Source organism: Canis lupus, chromosome 15 (genome assembly GCF_048164855.1).
Source record: "Canis lupus baileyi chromosome 15, mCanLup2.hap1, whole genome shotgun sequence".
Taxonomy (NCBI): Eukaryota; Metazoa; Chordata; class Mammalia; order Carnivora; family Canidae; genus Canis; species Canis lupus.
This window is the reverse complement of record NC_132852.1, coordinates 37,085,210-37,109,183: the sequence shown is the minus strand read 5'-3', so window position 1 is coordinate 37,109,183 and position 23,974 is coordinate 37,085,210. Positions and strand designations below refer to the sequence as shown.

At 38.6% G+C, this 23,974-nt stretch overlaps 1 protein-coding gene and 1 long non-coding RNA gene across 10 annotated transcripts in view; one reads left to right on the top strand and one right to left on the bottom strand.

Annotated features, from left to right (window-relative positions):
* Positions 1 to 23,974, top strand: part of ZMAT4 (zinc finger matrin-type 4) — a 339,499-nt gene that overhangs the window by 122,318 nt on the left and 193,207 nt on the right. The window lies entirely within an intron of this gene.
* Positions 7,930 to 9,920, bottom strand: LOC140605531 (uncharacterized). The gene is made up of 2 exons (XR_012008182.1): positions 9,803 to 9,920; positions 7,930 to 8,294 (listed from the first exon to the last, which is right to left on the bottom strand). It is a non-coding gene; the product is annotated as an uncharacterized lncRNA (long non-coding RNA).

Here is a 23,974-nt window from a genome sequence, read left to right as displayed (position 1 = left end):
AGAGATTACTTTAAATTTTTAAAAAATATTCTTAAAAATTTTTAAAAAGGGGTGAAGACTGAAGCTTAGGTCAAATATCTTATCTAAACTCACAGATCTTGTGAGTGATACAGCCAAGATTCAAACACAATACAGTTTGGCACTAGAACTGGAGCTCTGTGTTACTATGTATTATTCATTTATTTATTTATTTTTTTAAGAAATGTTAATTGACTTCCTAATAAGAGTCAGGTACTATGTTGATTGCTGAGAATTTCATGGTGAAAGAAACAGATACAGTTGTTATTTAGAGTTTATAGGATAGTGGGGCAAGTGGCCATTAATTTTTAAAAAATCATTCAAATATATAAATGAAGGAAAGTAATGAAAAAGCATAGAATGGGGGAAATCATAGGTCTTTGGGATCAGAGAAGCCTTCCCGGAACACCTGATTGCTTCAGCTGTGACTGAAAGGTGGATAAGGATTAACTAGTCAAAGAGGCAAGGGGTAGGTAGAAGAATGCAGGTAGAGGGGACAGCATGTCAAAGACTCTGCAGTTAAAGAAATTACGACACACTTAAAGTAGAAAATGAAAGCCAGTGTGGCTGGTGTTCAGAGATGGAAGCAGGCAGTGATGTCAAATGCAGAGAAGGGATTAGTGGAGAGAGGAATAGAGGTGGATGATTGAGCATCAGGCTTTCAGGAAGCCACTGAGAGTATGGCCTTGAGTGAGGCTAATGGCAGCAACAAACAATGAGAAATACATAGATTTGAGGGATAATTAGGTTGGTAAAAATAGATCCACTGGATAATGGATGTGCAACAGAAAGAGATTTCTGAATGACCAGTTCAGAGCTTGCACTGAGTTGTTGCTGCCCCTCCTGCAGGCAAGGTGGTCTTCATCCTTAAGAGCACAATCCAGGGATCCCTGGATGGCGCAGCGGTTTGGCGCCTGCCTTTGGCCCAGGGCGCGATCCTGGAGACCCGGGATCGAATCCCACGTCGGGCTCCCGGTGCATGGAGCCTGCTTCTCCCTCTGCCTGTGTCTCTGCCTCTCTCTCTCTCTGTGACTATCACAAATAAATAAATAAATACCTTAAAAAAAATTAAAAAAAAAAAAAAGCACAATCCAGAGAGCAGAAAGATCTGAGAATCAGGGAAGAAGATGAGGAAAACCCTTTCTCTAGGTTGTTCCATGTTGGTCCAGGCTGAGCGGAGCTAAAGTTGCATAGAGGTGAGTGTGCCTCCAGCCAAGCATAGAGGACAGCAAGAAAGAAGCATCTACTGTACTTTTGTCCTCTGTGTTTCTTCCCAGTAAAGGTTTTGTACTTTTTTTTAATGGTAGGGTGAGGCCTAGCCAGATGCCAGCCCAGGAGCTGGATCCCACAGAGGCAAGGGCAAGAGGTTTGCTACGGGACCACTGATGTCCAAAGTCAGGACAGCATGCTGAATGAATTCAAGTCAGTTGCCAAGTGCAGGGGTTGGGGAGAGATAGCATCAGAACTCTGGTTTTCTGAATTAAGCCAGCAGGGAGTTTTTTGGAAGGCTTCTAGAGATAGATGATGTTGTCAGTGATTATATAATGTGCTTCCAGGAGGAGGACTGGGGTTATTTAAAGAGTTGGAATAACTCAGATGTGGTCTTAGGGCCTAGATCCAGTGACTTCCAGTAGGTCCAGTGTTCTTCCTTAGTTCAAAAAGCAGAGATGGCAAGACCCACAGTTTCAGACTTCATGAGGGCAGAGGCTTTACCTTATTCATCTTTTTACCCCTTCCCATAGAGGTAGTCCATAAATTATTGTTCATATTTTCATAATAAGATATTATCCTATTTTTCTTTAAAACAATTATGACTAAAAAATAGTTTTAATAAAAACAGTATCATTTGTATGCAAAGTCTTACAGAGTATTACCATGAGATTATATTTTAGTTATATCCCTATCAAAGTACCTTGTTAAAAGAAGATTTTGTGAAATTGGGTTTGTTCAGGAAAATCTGAGAGTTATGGATATTGTTTCTATGAGAATCTTTACCAGGTGCTTGGCTATATGTGTGGGTCATCTTCAGATAGGAAAAATGTAAGGACAGGGAGAGGATGTGGAAGGTCTTGATGTCACAGCATAAGCTGATCTCTCCAGCAGGTGCCTCTGGTGGGGACCCACGTGTTCTGTAACCACCTTGCTCACTTATTAGCTGCCCTCTCACTGGCTGCTCTGTGACTAACTGTTGCCTGTCCTCTCCTGTCTGCCCTGGAGGCTTGACCCTATTTTATCACAAATCAAGGCTGTTTGTACAGGAGTTGATGTGTAGCTAATGGAGGTAAATGTCCTTCCCATATTCCCACCCAATTTTCGCTGTAAGAAAAAAGGAAACTGGTAGTCAGGAACTTCTCTGGAGGACCTTTTGGCATTATCTCCAGGGCAAACGGGTAGATCATACTTACTGGGCAACATAAAATATGGAAGAGTAGAGGTCAAATGCCTGAGCATGTGTCTTTCACTTTGCATAGCAAATGGGCTCTTAAAAATGAATCAAAATATGTTTTTGTTTAGGATAGTGAGAATAAAAGAATTCTGGGGACCATAGACTTCACTAACTTCAGCTTTCAGCTGTCAGTCTATATATTGGCTTTCCTTTCTGTGGAGCTAGCAGGGCTGGGCAGGAACCTCTAGACACAGCTTGATGGCTCACTAGCATGTGGCGGGCGGCCAGGTGGGTTCTTCTGCTCTCTTCTCTGTCTGCTGCATTTCCTCTTTTCAGGTGTCTGCATCTCAAGCAATCTTTCCTTTCTCAATTCTTTCCCCTGATAGATTTCCTTTCTTCATATCCTAGTATTTCACAAAATGTAAGTTTATTCTTCTCTTAAATCCCAACTCTTTCCTGAAAAAATTTTACCACTCACTTTTAATCAAACGTCTGCCCTTTTGTGTCTGGGTCCATTTATCTCCATCTCTTCCCCTGCTGCAGAAAGGGGTGTGAGAGGATCTTGCCTCCCTTCTTCCCTTTGTCCTACACAGCACAATGAGTCTTTACTCTCTTAAGGCTATGTCATAAATCATGCCTGCTGTCTTCCCATTAGGCGACCCCATGTGCCCATTCTGTTTCTCCTTAGTAACCTCTGGGCATTCCTCACGCTCCAAATATTATTCTTGCAGAACAAAGAAGTCTGTTTGCTTCACTACATTCTGGTTTGTGACTGTTTGGCTTTGTTTAGGTTGATGTGTTCTTTTAAGAATATATATTTTTTCTTCTTGCCCTAGAAGCAGCCAAGGGTTGTGCCATTAGAATACAAGATACATTAATAACTTCGTGTGACCTGGATTTGGTGCAGGTAATGCTGAGACAATGATGAATGTGCCCTGATAAACACCAGAAAGCCTTGAGAAAAATATATTTGAAAAATAGGGATGATGCACTGAGTTCTACTAATTTGAAGTAAAATGTCTTTTTGGACTTGGATCCAGCAAACCTGTTTCATGCACCTGGCCTGTATCACAGATGATACTGGGAGCTCCGTGTGTGTGGTCTTATGTAATTTTCAGAAAATTTTATCATGTGAGCATTACAATGCCCATTTTGTAAATGAGATAAAGAAGGTTCAGAGAGGAAAGAAGCGCATGTAACTAGAGGTCATCTGACTTTTGGGCCTTTTTTGCCCATCAGCTTTGATGCATTGCATTTCTTTAAGAACATGCTTTCACTTCTGCCTAAGCCATTTCACATATTGGTGACATGAGTAGTGCTAGGTCCCTGTAGAACAGTCTTTATGGGAGTGGCTCAAAGAATTCTTCCACTCAAGGCTCCAGCAGATTGGGGCAACGTTCACGGGGCCATCCTAATCATGTTCTTTTTTCCCCCTCAGGTCCTTACTGGGGGTTGATGGCCTTACACATATTGAAAATCTGTAAGGCAGATACTATACGGTACCACTTGGTTCAGTGTCATGTAAAGGAATGAGCACAGGCATTGTGAACTGCCGTGGGATTGAATATAGCCTCTAATTTCTGCTAGCAGAGTGACCTTTGTCAAGTTCTTGATCTTTCTTAGACTTCGTTTCGCCAACTGAAAAATAGTGGGAACAGCCCATATATTCCATGACTCCCATGAAGAATGAAAATGATCATGAAAACATAAGGAGTAGGGGGCATAGAGCATGGAGGGTAGGTGTTCAACAACTGTCACTTATTTCCCTATCTAAAGCACTGGGTAAGAGTGACATTCTTTCTGATACTGTCAGAATCATATACTGTCTGATACTGTCTGATCAGGGGAAAACACACAACAGACCAATTAGAGTGAGCTGGTGGGGAAATTCATCAGTCTGTATTCAAGGATTAAATGCTGCTGGGAGAGATGTTTTCTACAGAAGCTGTAAGTAATTGCCAAGGAACTAGAGAAACTGAGAAAATATTGCAGTGTTCAATAACATTCTTGTTTTAAAGAACCTAAACTAATACAAAGAGGGAAAAATATGGTGTTGGCATTAGCACCTCGGGGTTTGCTTGGAGGAACATGTATGTCTTGTCATTCCTTGGCTATTATCCAGCACCAATATTTCAGTCTAGCTGGAAGAGAGTCAGATATTTGGAACAGCCCCGGGTGACAGCGCACGTTCCCCTCAGCCACATGCACAGTGCAGTTGCTCATATTTCCCTCCCTTCTGCTCACAGGTGGCGTTGTTCAGTCATGGCACAGTGACTTTAATAGATATTAAAAATGTGGCTGTTTGAGCGTGTCATTCTTGAAGCCCCATTGAAACTCTCTATGGAAGCATATGTGAGTGAATGTGGTACAGGGCCATTACTTACTGCAACAGGAACTGTTCCTCTTGATCTGTGACATTGAATAGCCAAATAGTCTTGTAATCATGTATAATTTGTCTATTAGTTTTGTCTTTTTGCCAAGCATAGTTAAAATTGTGTAGGGAAGGAGATTATTTTTATTGTGAATTCCTGATGGAAAAAAGGCATTTTTCTTTAGTTATTAACTTGGTTTTTCAGCTGACCTTTAAAGGAATGTCTGTGACTTTAGATACTCAAGAGCTGGGCAAATATTATCCTCCATATAATGTAAATAGTCATTATAGTTTGGGATATAAGCACTGAATGTATATCATAAGATATATATTTTTTAATTTTTGAGATTTTATTGTAAAGGAAAAAATCTTGTTTTATTGGTGCATTGAGTGATGGTTGACCTTTTCTAATTAAATTTCCTCTTCACATTTCAGCTGTACATAATTCTAGAAGGTCACTGGTTGGTATTAGCAACCCCAGAAATGAATGGTCATGATGTCACATCCTAGAATTGACAAATTAGTTTGTTTGATTTCTCATTATGCAATTGTATCCATTGCTGTAGTGGAGGATGGAAACATTCAAGATGAATTTATGACTGGAAATTTTCTGGAAACCAAGACATGAATCTTTAGTGTGTTTTTCCTGCTCATCCCTTTTTCCATAAAGATTTTTATTTTTATGTTTTTTTGCATTGTGACATGGCATCTTGGACATCAGTTCTCTGCTTTCATGGCTAATGATGCAAAAAGGAGAGAAAGAGAAATAAGAGGAAGAGAAAAAGAAAAAAATGCTATCAAGGCAAAAGTAAAGTTAAATTGTAACCAATGAATATCTGAGCCTGGAAGGGATTTTAAGGCTTCTCAACTCAAGTGTTGTCACCTAGAAATCATATTGAAAACTGTTGTCCTGTCTGCATTTCACTTGGACTTCAAAAAAGGTTGAGAGATCTTAGATGGGTCATTAATCGTTTATGGATTATTTCTTCCTTTGGACCAAATGACCAGTAGTTGCTTTCTGATTTTAATTAATCATGATTTAAATATTCTCTGGAAACCGATATTATGATTCATAAATAAACTAGATCATTGGATTGTTTGTAATTTCAAATATTTATTTTATTTTGTAACACAATAATTATCCACGTAATTCATTAATAATTGCTTTGTGCCTATTCCAGGCATAGAGTAAGTGGTGAGCAAAACCAGACCCAGAGTCCTTGCCTTCAATTGAAATGGCAACTCTGATAAATACTGTGCTTGAGTGAGCATGGTGCTGAGAGAGATCATTCAGATGAGGTGACCTGTCTGGGAATTGAGGGACAATTTCTCTGAGTAGTGATTCCTCAGTGGCATCTGAAGGGTGCACAGGCAGTAACTGGGTAAAGGTGTAGGTGAAGACCATGCTAGGGAGAGGGACCAGCATTGGGATATAAACAGAAGGCAAGCATGACTAGGGAAGAATACAGCAGGTGTGATAGTAGAAGAGGCTAGAAGGGTCACGGGTAGGAAGCAAACCATTGAGGTTTTTAGGGGAGGTGAGACAGTGTAATTCATCATCCAAACGGGCACATCTCTAAGTGCGAAAGGGCACTATTAATATGAAACTAGAACAATGGGTGTAACTCCGTGTATAAGATGGAAGACTCTACTTAAAAACCATTTTAAGAAGTTTTGGGTTTTATTTTAAGTACAACCAGAATCCACTGAAAAGTTTTAAGCCAGGAGAATAAAATGATCAGATTTGGCTTTCAGAAATCATTTGACCCCCATGTTCTTGCAGCATTATTTATGGTAGCCAAGATATGGAAGCAACCCAAGTGTCCTTCAATGATATATGAATGGATAAAGATGTCACACACACACACACACACACACACACACACACACACACACACACACAGGAATACTACCCAGACATAAAAAAGAATGAAGTCTTATCATTTGTGATAATATGGATAGACCTTGAGGGTATTATGCTAAGTAAAATAAGCCAGACAGAAAAAGACAAATACTGCATGATTTCACTTATAACAAGTGAACAAACAAACAAATGAAGCCCAGGCTGATAGACACAGAGAATAAATTGATGATTGCTAGAAGGGAGAGATGTGAGTGAGCAAAGTGGATGAAAGGGATCAAGAGGTACAAACTTCCAGTTATAAATAAATCATGGAGATGTAAGTACAGCATGGGGAATGCAGTCAATAATATTGTATTAACATTGTATGTTGATAGATGGTAGCTAGTCTTACCGTGGTGATCAGTTTGTAATGTATGCAAATGCTGATTGATCATTGTGCTATACACCTGAAACTCATATGAAATTGTATATCAGGTTTTCTTCAATAAAAGTAAATATAGAAATAAAAATCACTGTGTTGCAATGTGAAGAAAAGGCTAAAGGACATCCCAGAGGGGGAGTGGGTGGACCTGTTAGGTGTCTGTTGTAGAGGTTTAGGGGAGTTAGAAGTTAGTAGAGATAGGAAGTAAGCAGATATAAAGGAAGTTAAAGTTAATATCACCAAGGATAGAAACTGATTGCACTAAAGGCCCTAATTTGTTTCTCCTTCTTTGTATCCACACCTTTTGGTAGTAGCCTCCCCACTCGACTCAGGGCTTAGCTAGGAAATTTGCTTTTACCAGTGGACTGGGAGCAAATGCATCACAAGCAAAGCCTTGAAAAACATGCATGCATTGCACTTGGACTCTTGATGCTCTTGGACTCTTGCAAGCAATCTGGGCTAGCTGATAGGAGGATGAAAGAACATGTGGAAAGAATCTAGGCATCAGTGGAGGCCATCATAAATCTGGAAACCTAGCCAGCACCAGCCAAGTGAACAGCTGACTGCAAATGTGGAGAGCAGGTGAGCTTGGCTCAGACCAGAAGAACCACTCAGCTGAGCCCTGCCTGAATTGTTGACTTTGTGAATCATGGAGTGAGATAAACAGTTGTGGTTTTAGACTATTACATTTTGGCATGGTTTGTTACATAGCAGTAGATACAGAAGGTATTCATTGGAAGAAGACCATGGAAGAGCACCAGTTTAGTTTAGACATGCTGACTTTGAGGAAGTGACATCAAATGAAAGTGTGTTGTATAAGGGAAGCTTAGCTGATTACTGTCAAAGTAGTGATAGAGGATAAAACTAGCTTAAAACAAAGTTTTGTGCATTTTACTATTGTATGTTCAATACAGCAATACTGAATGGTCTATTTTTATTTCCTCAAGAGGGGAATTGAATGATCAGCACTAACAAATATCAAATGTCCCTTGATTTTCTTACTTTCTGGAACATGGGGTTGAAGGACAGTGGTTCTGATGACCTTAGAAATGATATAGGATAAGCCCATTCTCTGTCCAGAAGTGAGGCACTGTTGCCTGGCAGCTCTGGCTCTGGGCACAATTGTAAAGTAAGAGGCATGCTGCCTGAAGTCCTCCTTCTATACCTTCATTTCCTCTGAGGGCCACTGTGCTTGAGTCTCAGGCACTCTTCACTTCTTTCTCAAAGCCTTCACCTGGAAAAGGACTTTATAAGTTTAATTCGTACTAAGGTGCAAATGACTGATAAGCCTAAGTCTTTAGTGTTGCTCAGAACACTAAATATTTTTTAGTTCTTTTTAAGAAATGAGGAATAATAGACATAGAATGTTATATTGGTTTCAGATGTATAATGATGATTCAGTATTTGTAGATATAGTGAAATGAATGATTCCACAATGAATCTAGTTAACATCTGTTACCATATATAGTCACAGATTTTTTCCCCCTTGTGCTAAGAACTTCTAAGATCTATTCTCTTAGCAACTGCCAAATATGCAGTATGGTATGTTAACTATTGTCACCATGCTGAACATTGCATCCCCACAATTTTATTTTATAGCTGGAAGTTTGTAACTCTTGACAACCATTATCCACCTCACCTACCCACCACCCCTCACGTCTGGCAACAACCAATCTGTTCTGTGTATCTACAACCATGTTTTTGTTCATTTGTTTTTAGATTCCACAAGTAAGTGAGATCATATGGTATTTGTCCTTCTCTATCTGACTTATTTCACTTAGCATAATGCCCTCAAAATCTATCCATGTTGTCACAAACTACAAAATTTATTCTCTTTTAAAAAGTATTATTTATTTTAATGAGAGAGCACACGAGCGAGCATGGTGGAAGGGGCATAAGAGAGGTAGAAAGAGTTTGAGGCAGACTTCCTGCTGCATTCAGAGCTAGTCAGGCTCGATCTCATGACTCTGAGATCACAAGGTGAGCTGAAACCAAAGAGTCAGATGCTTAACCAACTGTAACACACAGATGCCCCTAAAAATTTATTCTTTTTATGGCTGAGTAATCCTTTCTGTGTGCATATCTCATGTACCACTAAATCTTAAACAAGAAGAAATTTCTCTCTGTTCTGAAAAGTGCAATAATATGAGTGCAGTGAAGATGTTTTAATATGCCACTTAGTTGGAATATACTCTGCAATTTGCTTTTATATATTGAAAATAGAACCCCATAGTCATAGAGTTGTGGACTTTTAGGTGTTTTCAAATCTAGAATAACCACACTTCCATGGACTTACCTTTTATCTCCACAAAAACCTGTTTCCCTTCTTATATTTCCTTTTATGATTTAATAGTACCAAACTTATTCCATTTCCTCAGGCTGAAAACTATTGAATTACACTTGGCCCCACTCACCTGCCACATCCCCATCCTGGGATTCAGCTCTGTCTGACACTGTTCACCTCATCTCTGTCCCTTTCTGCTATTTCAAAAGGATATCAAGCCTTCATCAACTCCCACTTGGCTTGATGCCTCTGCCTCCTGACCCTTGTTCTAAATCTCTCTTGTCTTCTATCCAGCCTGGAAATGTCACCAGAATTGCCTTTCAATGTCTAGATCTGATCTTGTCCCTATCCTCTGTGTACAGCTGTGATGATGTACTTTCTTGTAGGATAAAGCCTAAACTTGACGACAGAGTACCCATGGCCCCTTCTGAGGGCTGCCAAACCAGGACTTGACTTACCTGTTATTTTTGCTTGAAATTACATAGAAATTGTAGGATGCAAAGGGCAAAGACTGACCAAATGATTTCACTCGCCCTTCATTACCAGCCAAATGCGGTGTCCATAGTTCTATGCCTCTGTCTGAAGATGCAATTCTAGAACTCTACGAGGGACCTATATCCAGGGTGGGTGTTGCTTGGTCATTCAGTTGGAGGGACACTTGTGGGTTATTGCTAATCAGTTCTAGGTGACTTCCCCACAGAGGGGTGCTGGAGGTGACAGATGGATCAGACCCCATGTACTCTTTTACTTAGGACAGAAATGGCAGGCCCTTGAATATATCTGATCACATTTATTTTATCTCATTTGGGACACTGATGAGCAAGGTGTCCCTCTATTTTATAGAAGCATATAAGAAATCAAGCATTATGACTAAACCAGCTGGGGACCCACAGATGGGTCTTGCCCCATGGCCTCTCTTCTACTTCCTCACCCAATTACCTAGCTCCCACTCTTGAGCAGGGCTGTCTTCCATCTCTGCTGGCTGGGGTCCCACAGTTCTTGGAGAATCTGCATAAAAAAAACCTAAGACAGTAGACACAATCTGTGAATCAATCCCTTCAGCTTCCCTTGAGAAAGAGACATCTAACATGCAGTGCCAGGGAACCTTCAGTCCCAGGTATGGGGTTTTCTCCAAAGAGTCCCTTAATGGGCCTTCATTATCCCATCCCAGTCAACCTTCTGGACTCAGATCCTGGCGTTTACCCAGATGGACCCTAAGATCGTGTCAAACCAGATACTCTTTATTCACTACAGACTAGGATTCACCACTAGCCTTTTATTAAAGCTGTTCGCCCTCCAGAATAAAAGCCTGTTCTCCCCCTTTCATGCCTTGAGAAGCCTGCTTCTCATTCATCGTCCTGATGACGATGATAGCACCTGCACCATGAAGATCACCATGACCTATGACCCCTTAGCAGCATTCTGTTTTGTAGTATATATGTGTGTGTTTCCTGTATGTCCAGGGCTCTCCTCTCTCCATAGTAAGGTCCAGAGGGTAGGGATAATATTAGTCCATTTCCATAGTAGATACTTAGTACATGTGGAGTGAGTAAATCTGTGAATGAGAGAACGGCTCTGGGGTTTCAGCCAGACATCTGTCAGTGCAGAGTGTCATTACCTTTAAAATGGACTTTTTGGTTCTTAGGAAATGCTTAGCAGGTGACCTCGAATCAGTTGTCTGGGGCTCCTGCCTGACATTGACGGAACCTTTAAGAAATAATCAGGAAGGAAGCTCCCTGCTCAGCTGTCATCTTGGGTTACTACTTTCAGGTGTTAACTGAAATGACCCAATTAAGCAAGTGTTTTAAAGCTCTGAATTCTTGTTGAGTAGAGAAAAAGCTCAATTATTCAAAACTCCTTTCAAAGAAGTCTACATTTCACAGACCCAGAAACCAGGTTACCTTTTGTCAAATAATTATTTTATTATTTTGCTTTCTGATTATAAAATGACATACAATGATTATTATTTTCTATATTGTTTTATTTATTTTAGTTGAAAATGAAAATCCCATTTTTGAGAGATATCATTATTAACACTATGGTATAAATCCTTTCTGGTTTCTTTACTTGGATATATCTGCATGTAGGTATGTGTATGCATATATATACACATGTAATATTCTATTATGTATTTATATATTTTGATAGTTTTGTATATATGTTTGCAGATGTATATATAGTACATAACATTTATATATAAGCTATAATATTTATATACTAACTATATATTGACTATATTACACATATATACATATATATATTATGGGGTCACACTATAGTAGTGATCTGTGTAATGAAACAGTTTAGTCAAATTCCTAATCCAACACTTAACAGATACATCTTATCATTTTTAATGCTTTATATTCTTAGTATTATATTGAATGAATATTCTGCAATTTATTTTATCAATCAATGGTTATGTATGTTACATCAACTTTTTAGTTGTGTTTTTGTTCATTTGTACAAGTAAAGTCCTGGTGGCATTGCTATGGTAAAGTGTATGCACATTTTATAGCCTTCTGATATATAATCATACTGCCCAGCAAAAATATTGTACTGATTATATTCCCACTATCAGTGTATGAAGTTGTCCACTTTACCTCATCCTCACAAATTGTAGATATTATCAATGTTTTTAATCTTGGCTAATTTGCTAGATAAAAATAAGATTTTGTTATTTGATACAGCTTGAATTACTGACAAGGTCGATTATCATGTCCTGTGTATGTTCACCTTTCCTAAATATTCATTACCGTTTCTAAATCTTATATTATGTCATTGATCCTTAATTACTGACTTTTACTTTTGTTCTTTGTCTCTCCCCTGACCCCACACCATTTGGGCAATTGTCTTCTAACTTTGAGGTGTGTGTGTGTGTGTGTGTGTGTGTGTGTGTGTGTGTGTATTTGTCAAAGGCCAGATGAAGTTTTGCTAAAATAGAAGAAACCAAAGTCAACTGAGACAAATTCTGCCAGAATGTATGAGGTAGATTAGAAGTTTGGGAGAGCACCTTTGAATTTGGGGTCCCTGAGAGTCAGCTAGTCTGTGACCATTCCTGCTCCTTGTCCCTTGAATGTTTGTCCTGCTCTGTTCATTTTTTTTGCACAGGAGCTACAGTTTCTAATCAGAGATTGATGAACTTTCAAGAGGTTTATGCATAGAATTCTAGAGATTTGTAAGGTTATTAGATAGGAAAAAAATTACATCTTTATGTGCACTGATGTCTTGAAATTTAGTATTTCTTTCAACTATAAATGTGAGCAACAAACTGTAGTAATATTAGGAGTTCCCTATAGCTGACACCAATAAAAACCACCGTTTTAAAATCATATGCTATTGAAGAGACCTTGCAATATCATTTGTGCTCATTACTATAATGAAATGAAGCTAGCCTTATTATTTTATTAAAAAATCATGTTACTCTTTTTATCACAAAAACATTAAATATTTTGATAGTTGCATTTCACTGCAATTGGTTTCTTTTGTAATTCCTGTATGTTTTGTTTTATGCATTTAAAAACATTATTTTGAGAAGGAGTCTCCAGGCTTTATCAGACTCCCAAAGGCATCCAAGGCACACATAGGTTAGGAATCTCTGAGCTGGGGAGAGTGGTAAAGCTGCTAGAAGATTCTAAGTTATTCCTTGAGAAGTTAGTGCTCCTTCCTTTGCCCTGATTCCTTCTTTCTCAGCATTCTTCCACCTTCTCTGGGGTACCTGTTATGAGCCTATGGAAGCTTTTCAAATGTTCTATCATATATATATATATATATTAGCATCTATCCATATTCCACATTAAATACATTTTTATTATAAACATTTGAAAGAATTATAGTAATTTTACTTTTTAAATTACTTGATTATAAGAAACTACCTTAATTTACAACCGACTGCGATTTCTTGACAACCATAGTGCTTACTCAGGGGTTCTTGCAAAAGCAGGAAAATCCAACATACAAATTGTTTTCTAAATGCAATGAAATTTTTATGAGCACTAAATTTAACAATTAATGAAGTTGACATAATGATACGTTTTATGTACATTTAATTAAACATTTAGTGGTAGCAATTTTGCAGTTTTCTTTTTCTATTTTGGAACCAATTTTTTAAAGTCTGTTTTGTAGGTTGTGGAGAGCACCTAGGGCCCGAGGCCTTGCTTGTCCTGCCAGTGGGGCATGTGCTGCCAGAAGCAGCCTTTGTGTAGAACACATCTCCCATCTCCTTGCCTCAACAAAAATCTCTCTCCCCCCATCAAAGGGACTTTGGGGCCACTGTCCAGAGGAGGAGATGCTGCTGGCTCCCCTTTCCAAGGGCCCTACAAGCAGTTTAGCTCATTTCCAGCTCCTAACGTCTTCCACTCACTTGCAAGGCCCTTTTTCCAGGCTCATCCCAGCCACACACACCAGCCTCTAGCTCTCCTTTAGCTATCGTGCTCGCTCCTGTCCTCTGTGCTCTTTGACTGGTGAGTCTCCAGTCTCCTGGCTGCCTTCTAGCCACCTCCTTGACCAACTGTTACATTTGTGGACAAGTTGTCCTGCCCCCCAACCTCCAACCTTTGCAGCAGGGTTTCAACTTTGTTCCAGGTGTATCTCCAGCTCCTCAGGCAACACATCAACATTTCTCAAGAGAGATTTGCTACCTGAGAGTGAATAAATGATCTTTGTCTCCATTCCAGGTCAGCACTGCCCTTTCCTTTATTGTTACCTAGTACTGAATCTCTTCTGAGGTGTTAAAATGCAACATGGAAAGTCCCAACTTTCTATTCTTCTAGTTCTCCAACTCCTAAATGTGGAGGGAGTCACTTTCTTTTTACCTGTCAGGAATCTCCAACCTCTTTGCTTGTTTTCTTTCCAACTCATCTGGCACTTACCTCCTTGGTTTGCTTTCTTCAGTGCTCTTCCACACCAGTCTTTGCTAGCACCTTCAGTGTCCTAGCCATAGTAGTGACAATGGTAGGAATATTAGTGACTCACTTTACTGAGTGCAGCCAGGGTGCCAGACTCTCAACTGAACTCTGAACTGTTTTACATTCATTCTTTTTTTGTGACTCTTTGGAGTGGGTATGAGTGCAGCCAGGGTGCCAGACTCTCAACTGAACTCTGAACTGTTTTACATTCATTCTTTTTTTGTGACTCTTTGGAGTGGGTACTGTTATTGTGTCCATTAAAAAAAAATAAGTTGAGGATAAAATAGGTGAAATAACTCGCTTAATATCAAATATTTAAAAGTTATAGAGCTGACATTTTGTCATTCTTCACAGTCTATATATAGAGAGATTTCTAGATAAATCTATCTATATGTATATGCTTATAGATATATAGATATGTAATCAGATCTCCCCTCAACTTCACTTCCTTTCCTTGAGCACATTTACACTGTCTTCTCAACTCATTCACCTTCCACTCACATGGACAACAGGCACCGCTGGAATTTTCCCAAGGTTACCAATGACCAGTGCCAGTGGGACTTTTTAGTCTTTTTCTTACATGATTTGAGCATATGACAGCCATGACTTCTAATATTCAAACAAATAAAATAACTTGTTCTCAGATTCTTTGACTTTTCTTTCATCTCCTATTTCTCTTTCTTTTTTTCATTCTTCCTCTGATGACTTGCCTTTCATTAAGTTCTTAAATTCTGATATACTTAGAGACCCCAGCCTTGGTCCCCACCTCTTCTCTTTTTGAATATTCTATTTATATTCTTTCACTTGCTCCCATGGTTTCAATCACCACCCTGCCTACTCACAACCAGCCCTCCCTCCTACTTCTAGATCTGGATATCTACACGCTTCATGAATTTCGCCATATGGGACATCTGAAAGTCCCATAGGCACTGCTCATGTTTAGCCAGAACTAAACCCATTCTGTATATTCCCAGTCTTGGTAAATGAGGCTCCAATCTGGAGATCCTGGGGTCATTCTTGTTTTCATCCACTGCTTTCAATGCTAAATAAGTCCCATCTGTGTACCCATTTGTCTCTCTGACCTGTTTCCTCCAATCACCACCACTCTGGTTTCTGTGTCCCGATTGGCTTCACCCCTATCCATTTTTCACACATCTGACAGAGGATCCTTCCAAATTGCAAAATCCATTCCTTTATGATCTTTCCCCTGTTCATACTATTATTTCTAATCTCATCCTGCTCTCCTTCTTGGGGGCTGCTTCCTTTTCCTCTTCTATAACTTGTCATAAAATACTTCTAACATTTGTGTAGCTTTTACTTACTGTTTTTCTCTAGTTTGACTGCATTCCTTCTTAGCAGCTACCATGCCTTTTCATTTTGTATTCCCAGTGCTTGTAGTGTACTTTTCTCACAGTTGGTGTTCAATAAATATTTACTTAATGAATGAAGATCACGGGATGCTACTTTGAGTTGTTAGTTAAAACTTAGTGCTGAAAGATACAAAAATAGCAATGCCAGAAAAGCAAAGGCTTCTGGGTAATATCCAAATATGAGGGAAAGTGCCTGCCATTTTCTGAATTATGTTGGTTTCTTGTTATTGATATAACATGGTCCACAGGATCCTTCCCTTTAATGTCCTGTACACTTTCATGATGGGTCTTTTGCAGTGGAACAGCAAAAATTAGAGGAGCTATCATCATTTTTACCAGTAGGCTTTATATGTGTTCTTGGACTCAGGCCCTCAGCCAGCAAATATACTTCTCTGATGGCCTTTCTTCCTCATATTCCTGAGACCATTGTCCAACCTGGGAGCTCAGGTGAGACAATTCAGGCTCTTCCTTATTCTACCTGTTGGACTGGAGGTTTGAAAAGTTGGCAGATGAATGTGTATCATGTTTCTGCTGCTCTATATTGCTAGCATCACTATGTACAGTGATGCTTTTCTCATCTTTCCCCTTTGTGTTCTTTTGTAATTCATCTGGGATGCTTACTTTTTTTTAGAAGACCTGACTTCCAGTCTCATCTCAGCTACCAACTTACTGTGTGGCCTGGAACAAGCTACTCAAACTCTCTGTGCCTGTTTCTTTTATCTGTAAAAGAAAGATGCTTTCCAAGCTTTTATCCTGGCATGCTATTCTGGGATTTTAAGTACTATGGTAGTTCCTGTAGTTAAATGTCCATATGCCTTTGTTTGCTATGTTTTAATAGAGAGATGCTTAGCTCACTGCTCTAAGAGGACTGTTGCCTGTGCTGAGCACACATTTTGCCAGAAATGGTAGGTGGTTTCTTGAATGTCCATTCTCTGTGAGGAGAGTTGGAAAAGTGGCTTCAACACAAAATTTATTTCCTCAGACTTTACAGTGGGTTAAATCCCTGATACCAACTCTCAAACATTTTTATCAAGCTTCTAACTCATAATCTGTTTTAGTAATGAAAAAAAAATCTAGCACTGTCCCATAGCAACTTCTTTCTAGATATTCTCCTGAGGCAAGGAAAATAAAAGCAAAAATAAACTATTGGGACTTCATCAAAATGAAAATCTTCTGCACAGCAAGGGAAACAATCAAAACTAAATGAATGGGAAAAGATAGATGCAAATGACATATCTGATAAAGGGTTAGTATCCAAAATATGTAAAGAACTTATCAAACTCAACACCCCAAAAATTAATAATTCAATTTAAAAATGGGCAGAAGACATGAATAGACATTTTTCCAAAGAACATGTGACCAATAGACACATTGAAAGAGGTTTAACATCACTCATCATCAGGGAAATACAAATCAAAACTGCAATGAGATATCACTTCACACCGGTCAGAATGGCTAAAATCGACAACACAAGGAACAACAGATGTTGGTGAGGATGTGGAGAAAGGGGAACCTCTTACATTGTTGGTGGGCATGCAAAGTGGTGCAGCCACTGGGGAAAACAGTATGTAGATTCATCAAAAAGTTACAAATAGAACCACACTATATTCCAATAATTGTACTACTAGGTATTTACCCAAAGAATACAAAAATACTAATTCAAAGGGCTACATGCACCTTAATGTTTATAGGAGCATTATCCACAATAGCTAAATTACGTAACAGCCCAAGTGTCCATTGACTGATGAATGGATAAGGAACATGTAGTATAAATATGATGGAATATTACTCAGCCATCAAAAAGAATGAAATCTTGCCATTTGCAATGACATAGAAATGAATCAGAGAAATACAAATACCATATCACATCATTCATAAGTGGAATTTAAGAAACAAAACAAATGAGCAAAGAGGGGGAAAAAGAGGAAAACCAAGAAACAGATTCTTAACTATAGAGAATAAACTGATGATCACCAGAGAGGAGATGGGGGTAGATGGGTTAAATGGGTGATGGGAATTAAGGAGTGTACTTGTTGTGATGAGCACTGGGTGTTGTATGGAAGTACTGAATCACTATATTGCACACCTGAAACTAATATTACATTTTATGTTCACTAACTGGAATTTAAATAAAAACTTTAAAAAAATCTGGTATTGTTTAAATATGGACTATTCTAGATGACAACCATTTTAAGATAATTGGCTACTGTGAGCACTAAAAATATGTAACCATGTTTATGGGAATCCTAAAATATATGGAACATTATGTTGTCTTCTGTAAACAGAAAATATTGAATATAATTGAAATTTCCTGTGTGACTAAGGTCATCTTTTTTATTCCTTTATTTGACAAATATTTATTAAGCTCCAAATATGTGCCAAGCACAGTCCTAAGTGCTGGGTATTTAGTATCTTCATGTGCAGATTTATCACCACCAGAGATGCCTTACTATTATGGCTCCACTTATACAACTTGGCTATTTTGCTGTTATATATGACATCTGGAGTTTTGAGTAATGATAAGGTAGAGTTTCTACTTGGAACATCCAACCTGGTGAGCAGTTCAGATTGTCATGTGTTCTATCAGCATGTGACAAGAGTGGTCAGCTATGCTTCAGACCCAGCATTTTAGGCACTAGTCATGGGTGTTCTCTCAAGAAAGAGCTGGAAATAGTTTATGTTGTTCAAAACTCAAACTTAACCAGCCCTATAATTATTTGATCCTAATAGGTACTGATTTTATTATATTATTGTTATTATTATTTAAAGATTTTATTTATTTATTCATGAGAGACACACACAGAGAGAGAGAGAGAGGCAGAGACACAGGCAGAGGGAGAAGCAGGCTCCACGCAGGGAGCCCAACGCAAGACTCGATCCTGGAACCCCAGGATCATGCCCTGGGCTGAAGTCAGGCGCTAAACCACTGAGCCACCCAGGGATCCCTTATTATATTATTTTTAATAGAAACTGATACAGAGCCCATATGATGCATTTGGGGTATTTTTCAAATCCTTGCACATTTATTTAATTCCAAAGCCAAAATACTTGTTGCAAAGTTCAACTAAGAAAACATGATTGCAAAAATGTAATTTCAGTATTAATGTCTTTAAAGACATTAATGTCTTAAATTTGGACAATTCAGATTTCTTTTGGTAGGAGACTTTCAAGGTTGGCTTCTGAAATAGCTATCTGTAGTCCTGTGAAGTAGTTGTGTTCCAGAAAAGTTGCTTTTCAGAGGGTGAGGAGTAGACTGGTGAATATTTTCTCCTGAGAGAAGGCTGCTTGCCAGGGTCTTCCTGAATGTAAGACATGCTATCATGCTAGCAGGTCACTCCTACTTTTTTGTCTCACTTGGTAGTACCTGTCTAATTCAGAATCTGGGACACTGGGCACTTTCATAGCAGGAGGCATTTTTTTCTTAATGTGGAAATCATCAAAGGCTACTCTCAACTATTCCAGATTTTGTTTTCTTTAATTTTGCAGAATCTCATGAAATTGGTCCTGGTTCATAGACAGATGCCAATAGTTAATTACATATTTCACATACTAGATCTTAAAATGAAACCATACCTCCTCCTGGGAGCCATTTGGAAATGAGGAAATATTTTTGGTTGTTAGTGTTGGGGTCTACTGGCATTGAAAGGAAGATGGCTAGGGATCCTATATGTCTTGTGATATGCAAGGCAATATTTCACAGGTAAGAACAGTCCCATCTAAAATGCCAAAAATGTTTCTGCCAAGAAATAAAAATTTAACTTTGTTGTTTATTGATTGATCAATTCAGCAAATATTTACTGAACACTACTGTATGGCAGACATTGTTCTAGGCATCAGGGATACAATGAATAACGTCTCTGTCCTTGTGAAGTGGAGTAATCTGGTGTCTCCTTGGTTTCAAGAGTTTGTTTAGGTGTGCTTTATTTTTATTTTGAATTCGGAGTTGGAAAACAATTGCACAGATGGCCTCTTAAGTACAAGGGAGACGGGTGACTGCCTTGCAGTATGAAGCACTTTATAAATTGTTTCCAGAGTGACTAAAAGTCATTAATTCCAATACTCGGTACATCTGAGGGACAGTGGGGGAAGAAAATCCATAAGACAGAAACACAAAGCATATTTTAATTCTTAGAATTAGGATTTAGTTCTGTGTTTTTAAAAATTATAAATACCAATAAAATTTTGCAAATATTGATTCTTAATTTATGATCAAAACCACTCTTGAAGCTCAGAATGTCTTAAATTAACAGCTACTACATTTATTAAATATTAAATATTAGCAATTATTGTATACTCAAATTTTTATTGCAATGATAGTATTTTTTAATATTTATTTTTAAATATTTTATTTATTTATTCATGAGAGACAGAGAGAGAAGCAGAAGGAGAGGCTGGCTCCCTGCAGAGCAGGAGCCCGATATGGGACTCAATCCCAGGACCCTGATCATGACCTGAGCCCAAGGCAGACACTTAGCTGCTTAGCCCCCCAGGCACCCTGAAGTGATAGTATTATCTCAATAAGAGTATTGACTAATCAAAAATGAGGAACATACAAGAATTTTACAATTCCCTAAAAAGAGGTGTTTTTTTTTAACTTATTACTCTAAAAATGTATAAAAGGACTTTCAATTTAATATCAAATATGCTATTAAGGTGTACCTCATTTTAAACTTTTGCAATAGTTCTAGAAAGCTATACATAAGTGAATTCTTCACTCCAATAGTAATTTTTTATTGGTCTGTATTTTATTTTGAGAAATGTTTGATCTTCTGCTCTTATCCTACTGCTGATATTTTATCCTGTCTTTCCAGTGCCTGCATCTTACTCTGGATTCCCCCCCCCCCCCCCAACTCAGCATGTTCTCAACTAAAATTATCATCTTACCTAACTAATTTCCCCTTCCCAACTATCATCTGGTGGGTAGTATCACTGTTCTCCCAGCACCTACACTCAACATTCAGTGATTCTCAGCTCCTCTCCTTCATGTATCCAAGCCTAACACCATAACTCATTATTCTTGCCTCTGAACACCAGCTCTCTGACACAAGAATCCTGACTTTAAATTTCAGATGGGTCCTAGAGAGGTCATTCCTCATGGCACTCCCCAGCCCTGATGAGAGGATGTGTAATACATAAGCCCATCTATAGCCCAAGAGGAGTGATATTTGGTTTTCTGGATAGCCTTATGTGCAACTTAAGAATAGACAGTGGGTTTTCAGAGCAGTCTGTAGTTTCTCCCTTCTAAAGAACTGGTGAGTGATTTTCACTGGCAACTCCAAGGAAATCATTTCAGAGCTGATGTTCTCTGAGCTCCCACTGCTCTTGCCCCAAAGAATCCGGTCTGTTCTGGAATGTCCAGTACTTGCCTCAAACCCTCATCAATAACTTGGTCACGGTTTGGTACTGTGCCCTTGCACTACAGTTCTATCCCTCTAACCTGTTCTGTGCATGTGTGCAGCACCTTCTCAAGGCCAGTGATGATGGAGCCACTGAAAAACTCTTTTGAGAGGAAGAGCCTCCTTCCCTTTGAAGTTCCAACTAAAAATTTATACTCAGTTTTGGCAACACTGTGACATGTCTTGTGTAGCACAATTGAACATCCTCCAGGCAACAGCTCATGTGACATTACCACTTAAGCACACTTGGTGGATAACACAATGTGGGCTCAGGCCACTATCACTTCTCTGCCCAACTGTGGTGACATATTTTTATCTGATATTGCTGCTCCTAGTCTTTTGTTCCTCTATAAGATGCACAGCATTTCAGAAGCAAATGTTGTTCTCATTAAATAAGCATCAATCCTGTTCTTTCTCTTCACAGAAAACTTAGCGGCTTTTGATTCCCTAACAAAATCCATCACACATTCCTTTCCCCTGGCATTTATGACTCTTCCTGATTCAGCTCCAATTTACCTTTACAATTTTACAATCCACTCTAAGTCAGAATCCACACTCAGACAGGTCCCTTTTGCTATGCCCCATGCATACCTTATAACTTCCTCTACTTGTTCTTTGCACACTCCTTCATGCATGTCTAGATTGCTCATCTTTTCTACTTACAATCACTAATAGTTATAACCTGGCTATCTTTGAGTCTCTACCATATTTTTAATTAAGTCTTCCTTGAATTTCCTCCTGGAAATGGCGTCTCAGTTATTTTAATGTTCCAAACATCTTGTTTGTATCTGTCACCGCTTGTATATAGCTAATTGTTAATACATGTCTTCAGGGATGTCAGATCCTTCAGGGTAAGGATCACGTTTTCCTTGTAGCATAGTTACTTGGGGAAAGGCTTAGGAGACATTTAATGAATGAATGAATGGATGAATGAATGAATTACAGTTGATGATTAAATAGAAAATCCTTTACTGAAGCAAGTAACTTCCTGCTAATTTAGACATTTTCTAAGGTTGCCTTTCATAACTAATATTTCTTAAAATGAAGCCCACCTATAATAGTTATCTGGAATCCATGGATATGTCATTCTTAATCAAATCTGAAAGCAGTGCCTAAGGCTCCATAGAGAGTAGCAATTCTTTTTTGCCTACCCCTGGAGTTGCCTTGACACAACTTGTAATAGGCTGTGACTGTACAACAAACTCAAAAGCTTCTGCATTTTAGCAACTTGTTAACAGGCGCCTGTTAGAATATACAGGATTCACTTTGAAGTGTATAATATTATTAATACAACTCCTGTGAATTAACATTATGACTAGGTGCGCATTGCAAATTAGATTCAGTTACCATCTTTCTGGCAAAGACTTTTTAAAATGTAGAACATAATAGAGTTTCAAGGCATTTTGGAAGTGAAATATACCAGAGTTTTTGATTTTTTCAAAGACAGTGTCATACCTAATGGAGGTCCAAGAGTGGATTCTATTCTGCTCACTGTACCCCTATAATAACTTTCTCCCTGCAAAGGCAGACTCAGGCTCTTATAAAAGAATGTCAGTTTACTTCAACTGTGCTAAGATTTTTTTAAAAAACAGGAGGTCATGTTCAGCTTGTGGCTTATGGGTGTCCCTGGTTCCCAACTTCTGCATTCATTTTCTTCCCACAGTTGGGGCAACTGAGGCATGCAGGCCTCAGACCATTTTTGGGGAAGCAATGATGAAGATTTGTCCTATGACTCTTAAAATCAGCATCAGTCATGCCTGCTTTGAGACTTATCCTGGCCTCATGGACCACTGGATACTTTACATAGCTGTTAAATTGTTCTTCTTTACTTGAGTCCCACCTTCGTGACTTAGCTGCTCTTCTGAGGCAGGAGCCCATTTCTGTCCTGGGTTCTGGACACAGATCAAGCCCAATGGCATGGCCTTGCTTCCAATGACCAACTGTCCTAATGTCAGGTGCCTCATTTTTGCTCAGGCTTCTGAGGGCTAATCTCAGTATCTTCATTGTATGCTCTCTAGCTCTCTAAAGCCAACTGTGTGCTTAAGCCTGCTCTCCCTTGCATGCTGGGACTTCCAGCCTCCCAATACCTGCTACTGATTCTGACCTTTCTTCTTCAGGCACTCTTATCAGGACCCTTTGTCTCTGAGCCAGATCCTTCCTTCAGGGGGAGCTATTTCCCTAGGGCTTCCCTAGATCCTTATGAGTGAGACTTGATAGGCCCACCCAGTCAGACCCACCATGTACATACCTAGATCTGAACCATTTTATGAAACTCATGCCAAGCCTGATTATCTATTGCATCATATATTGCCTATATGATGCAAAAGATTTGCACATCTCTTGAAATGAGGGATATATTTATATCATCTCCTCTTCAGTCACAGTTTTATGTATTTTCATTGGGTTTTTGTATATATTTTGTCATTAATAAAAATAAAGCAGAGGATGCTGGTCTGATTACTTTTCAGCATCACTCAAAGACTGATGAAAAGACTACCTGTGTTTTCTTACTATATTTTTAGGGTCCCAGTCCCTTTAGTCTGGGAAAGATTTTGTTCTGAAAATATTCATGAATTCATAAATAGGTGCATCCATTCATGGTGAACTGTGATAAATATTCAGTTTACATTTCTATTATTATGGGAATCTTTTTTCTTTTAATTTGAGTTAAAGCAAATGTATTTTATCATATGAAATTCAAGTTGAGCCTTCTGTGTATCATAGGTCTGCAGATTTTAAACATAATATGGTTATGCAAATATATTACTGTTTATATCTTGTCAATCATGTTCTAATCAATAACAATTTATTTTTAAAATATTGAGATTTCAAGAAAAAATGTACAAAAAACCCACTAATATAGATTAGCTGGAAGTTCTTTGCTGCTTTGGATATTGATTGGTTATTTAGTATTTCATTAGAACTTGGGGGAATTAACTGTGGTATGAATTTATTTTGTT